Source organism: Mobula hypostoma, chromosome 3 (genome assembly GCF_963921235.1).
Source record: "Mobula hypostoma chromosome 3, sMobHyp1.1, whole genome shotgun sequence".
In the NCBI taxonomy this organism is placed as follows: domain Eukaryota; kingdom Metazoa; phylum Chordata; class Chondrichthyes; order Myliobatiformes; family Myliobatidae; genus Mobula; species Mobula hypostoma.
In genome coordinates, this window is record NC_086099.1 from 121,414,563 (window position 1) to 121,420,016 (window position 5,454).

A 5,454-nucleotide genomic window follows, 5' to 3' on the forward strand; every position below is an offset into this window, starting at 1 on the left:
GGTGTTGCATCACCAAATGCAACATAACTACCCAACTCCTATACTTACTGTCCTGAATAATGAAAGCAGTGTGTGCCAATAGCCTTCATCACCACAGCATCCACCCTTGATAACATTTTAAGGAGGCAGTGTCCTCTTAGTTCCCTCTGTTCCACAAACATATACCTGTAAGGACTCTGTCTATACTTCCTGCTGCCTCAGTGAAGCAGCTGGCATAATCAAGGCTTCTCTCACTCTGAATATTCTCTCTTCTCCCTTCTGCCACAGACAGAAATTGCAAAAGCCATGAAGGGATGTACCAACAGTCTTGAGGACAGATTCTGCCTCAATGTTCTCAGATTATGAAACAGTCCCCTAGTATGATAAAATGGACCCTTGAGCTCACAAACTACCTCATTATGATCTTCCACCTTATCGTTTACCTGCACTGCAATTTCTCTGTATTATTCTGTATTCTGTTATTGTTATCTTTGTTCATTCATCCACTGGGCTATACACCTACAAAGGAAACAAGCTGCTATTTGTAAAGTGGTCCAATACTTTATATGTTACCTTCTTTAATGAAATGCAACCCGACTCTCCCGCCTTCACCATGTGACCTTTGACACCCATACTAATCGAGAACCGATCAAACTCCACTTTAAATATACTCTATGTCTTGGCCTTCACAACCATCCACGGCATTTAATTCGTCATTCACCACACTCTGGCTAAAGAAACATCTCATCCCAGTTCTATCCCTCTATTCTGAGGCAGTGCCCTCTGGTGCTAGACGCCTCCACTCAAGGAAACATCCTCTCCACGTCCACTCAGTCAAAGCCTTTCAATGTTTGATAGGTTTCAGTGAGATCTCATCTTCCCCGTTTCTTCTGATCTCCAGCAAGAACATGCCCAGAGGCATCAAAGGCTTCTCATACGTTAATCTATTCATTCCCCGAAACGATCTCTTGAACCTCCTCTCGACTCTACCCAATGTCAAACATCTTTTCTGAGATAAAAGGACCAGAACTACTCACAATACTACAAATGCAGTCTGACCAATAGCTTATAAAATCTCAGCATTACATCCTTGATCTTACATTCCCCCCTCTCAAAATGAATGCTGATTGTATATGACTTACCACTGGCTCAGCCTGCAAGTTAACCTTCAAGTAATTTTACATAGGACTCCCAATCACTTTGCACCTCTGAAATTTTAAATTTCTTCCCATTTAGACAATAGTCTGTCTTGATTCCTTCCACCAAATTTCATGACCACACACTTCCCTGCATGACATTCCATTTTTCACTTCTTTGTCCATTCTCCTTATCCGTACAAATACTTCTGCTTCCTCAATACTACCTGCCCCTCAAACTATCTTTGTATCAGCGTCTGCAAACTTGGCCACAAGCCATCAATTCCACCATCCAAACTATGACATACAACATGAAAAGAAGCAGTCCTAATACCGATCTCTGCAAGACACCACAAGTCACCACCAAATGCCACATTTTGCCCCGCTCTTGACCTCATCCCAGTCAGCCAGTATTCTAGCAAAGCTGGAATGCCATGGGCTCTGATAGTCTTAAGCAGCTTCATGTGCGGCATGTTGTCAAAGGACTTATGAAAATCCAAATAAATAACATTCACTGACTCTCCTTTCTCTACCCTGCGTCTTCTTTCCTCAAAGAATTCTAACTGATTTGTCAGGGAAGATTTCTCCTAAAGGAATCCATGCTGACTTTGGTGAGAAGTTGCTCCTCAGATTTTGCCCAACCTTTCCTTATTGATCATATCCTCTCATCCAGGCAGCATCCTGAACCTCTCCTGCACCCTCTCCAAAGTCTCCACATCCTTCCTGTAATGGCGTGCCCGGATCTAGGTCCACCTGTTACATTTCCACTCGAGGGAAAAGACTCTGGTGATTGACTATCTATACCTCTTGTCATCTTATGCACTTCCATCAACTCATTTCTCATCCTCATTCATTCCAAAACAAAACCATAGTTTACTCAACTTATCTTCATACAAATGCCCTCCAGTCCAGGCATCATCGCCTCTGCACCTTCTCTAAAGCTTCCATGTCCTTCCTATATAAGGCAACCAGAACTGTGACAGTGGAATACCAGCTGTCCTTGAGCCTGATGGTACGTGTCTCCAAGTGTTTTTATTTTGATGGGAGAGGGGAGAAGAGTGCTTCTACTGCATGTTTCACATTACATCTAATAAATAAATCTGAATCTGAATCTGCAGGTCAGGCTGTTCTTGACGGAGAGAATAAAGAGTTGACATTTCAGGCTGAGATCCTTCATTAGGACTCATCTTACATCGTGAAGATCATTAACAGCCTGAAACATCAACTCTATATTCCTCTCCATCCATACTGCCTGACATGCACACTCCCTCCCACATTTTGTGTGAGATAAACTGGATTTCCAACCTCTGCAGAATCTCCATGAAAACAGAGGAGTGCCCAAAGAATGAATGACAGTTAAATATTAGAACCTCAAAGCCCCCCAACATTCCCCCAAGAACGCATCAGCAAAGCAACAATCCCCTCTCCCTCATCAGCAAAAAAAGAATCAGCGCCCCCCACCAAGCATGCAATCGTGCAGCAAAGCATCAATAAAGACACAGACTTGCAGTACCCCAAAGACTAGTCCTTCACTCGGTAATTCGACATACCACAGGCTCTCTCCCTCCCTAATAAGGGAAAAAGAAGTGTCTCCATTTTCACAGTGAGAGGGGAGACATAACAAGCAACTCACTCATTAACAAACTTAAAAGTCCATTGTGTCGATTTTTCCGAGCTCTGTGCCCAAAGAACTCAGGTCTCTGCCACACAACCAGAGATCTTCCATCTCTCACGAAACAATGATTTCCTGCTGACGCACTGACCTCGAGTCCGCCCTCCTCCAGAGCCAATAAATCCTGAAACTCCGAAGGCAAGCTAATCTTCTAGGCCGCGTCATTGATATATCGAATATCAGCAAGTCGTGAGACCCTGAGAGCGGGCCCCATTACTGCAAAAACCGAAGTCAACATATAACTCCAGGTCAGGATCTTCAAAAGAACCCTGAGAGGGAAAAGTAGAGATATTAATGATAGAAATAGAGCTGTTTCCAAAGATACTTCCTTCCAACTCCTTCAGGCAACCCTGCAGAAGGACTCCCAAGTCCCATTACACCTTGGATTGTTCAGTTTTCTCCCCATTTAGAAAATAGTGTTTGTTTTTAATACATCTACCATAGTGCATGACCACACACTTCTTGACACTGTATTTAATTTGCCACTTCTTTGCTCATTCTCCTCATCTGTCCAAGTCCTTCTGCAGCCTCCCTGTATAATTACACGTACCTGACCACGCCTGCTCCCAGGGTTAGATGCTCTAACTTTCCATTCCCTCTATTCAGGACTATCCTGCTAAATATCAGTCATGTTTTAGTGCCAGGATTTTAATACTTAAAGGGCACCTGAACTGAGGTTTGGTGCTCAATCGTCCACTCAACATTGGATTCTTGTCCAGCATCTAGTTTAGAACCCTGTCTTCATTTCAGTCTTGTAACTTGTCTCTATTCTTGTCTTGGATACTCCAGCACTTGGGACCAAACCATCCCCACCTAGGCCTCTGGTCACAGTATGATTGAGCCAGATGTAGACCCAGCGGGGTATCAGAGTCTCTCATCCACTGTGGCCAACCACAGCAAGAGAACTTCCAGACAGAGCCTGGAGATACATGACCTGCAGGTCGCCTTGTGACAAGGGGGAAGATTGGGTGACACTTTCAGTTGCTCTGTGGAGGCAGTTTAACACCAGTGTAGCACTCGGCTTATCTTGTGTCACTGGTCGCCGCACTCTGTGAGAAAATCAAATTTCATAATACTACACGAGGTGCTATTGGGCCATCAGAAGGTCAAAGTATCAGAAGGATGCAGTGAACAGATAACACAAACTTCTGGAGGGAAGTTTGTTTATAAAGATAGCAATATGTACAAAATATTCACATTAGTAAGAACAATTAAAAATTCCAACATTCTGTTTAGTTTCAAAATCTCAGACATTAACTGAAAACCAAGTTCCTTTTCAGTTATAAAAAATGAGATTCAGTAGAATAACCTTTATCTCTCCGATTTCTCTAACTAATGAGACAGTGTTATTCCCTATTTAAAGGTTTACAGACTAACCTTTCCTTTTCATTTATCCCTAGATAGTTAGAAAATTAATTGAATTCCTGTTCTTAAGTACTATGGTTAACTTCAATTTCAGTTCAGGTCAGTATGTCTACAAATTCAACACCAAAAAATATACATCTATACAGCTTACTTCCTCTCACGATAAATTCTCCATCATCACAAGGTTTAAACAAAGTAAATCTCGTTCAGTACCTGAACAAAGTCTTTCCAAAAATCATCAGTCCTACCAGAAAGTCAAATTCAGAGGCTTGGAATGGGAAATAAACTCACCCCCCGACCGTATTGAAGCGTCTCCGTCAGGAAACATTTCGTTCCCGCTCGAGCTCCCATCCCGGGGCCTCGCCATCTTGTTTCTTGGTTCGTCCACCAAATGTTGGTCATCCACGAAAAGCCGATTGACAAAACTTATAAAATCCTCAACTGTGTACAACAGGATTACAATCCGTAAGCTCTCATACGCATTCTGTTTTCTATTTCATATCATATTGTCATTTCCAAACATTTCTCAGTGATACCACCACTGAACATATTTCACACACACTCGGGACGGTAAGAGTGTTTGAACTCACCAAATCCCTTGGCCTTGGTTTGATTTAACAGAACTAATTCCCGGTTACACGGTAGAGATCTGGAACACGACTCTGCCGATATCGTCTCGCTATCGCTGGTGCTCACGATAGCCGTAGCTTCAATAAACCTTTTATCGATATCGTCTCTGCTCCAGGGGTTTCACCCTGAGCTTTTCGAGTCGGGTGGGGATGGGAATTCTATTTTTAACGGTTTATATCGTTAGTTTCCAACAGTTTACTCATTTCTCTCGCTTGTCCGCGCCTGCGTCAGCCCCGCCTCCTCCTCGCGCAGCTTTTTCCCCAAGTTCTCTTTTTTAAAATCGGTAAACCTTGTTTTCATCCTCCACAGGCAGAGCTTTCTAACGTTACATCTTTTGGTTTCATTAACCTGGGTTACACGGAGAAGCAGGAATGACATCTGGAGCCGTTCAGCAACAACCCATCAGGAATGGTGAGTGTGTCTCTTTCAAACCAGAAAGGTCTGAGTTTGTGAACTCCTGGAACAGCTGGCCATCCATGCTGACAGTATTCCATGGTCTTGCTGCAGATTCGCTCCTTTTCCAACTCGGTGAGAATTTCATCCAGTTTACTCTGTGATGCAGGAAAGTTTTCATGTACCTGAGCCAAGTAGATATTGGTATCTTCCATGAGGGCGGAATGAGCTTCCGTCCACTCACTTTTGCATGGCCTCCTCGACAGTGTTTGGTGTTGT

The 5,454-nt window shown here is 43.2% G+C and overlaps 1 long non-coding RNA gene across 1 annotated transcript; it reads right to left on the minus strand.

Annotated features, from left to right (window-relative positions):
* Positions 1-2,527: 2,527 nt before the first annotated feature.
* On the minus strand, positions 2,528-4,875 carry LOC134343524 (uncharacterized). Its single transcript, XR_010017247.1, has 3 exons — positions 4,743-4,875; positions 4,444-4,593; positions 2,528-3,056 (listed from the first exon to the last, which is right to left on the minus strand). It is a non-coding gene; the product is annotated as an uncharacterized LOC134343524 (long non-coding RNA).
* Between the last annotated feature and the right edge of the window lie 579 nt (positions 4,876-5,454).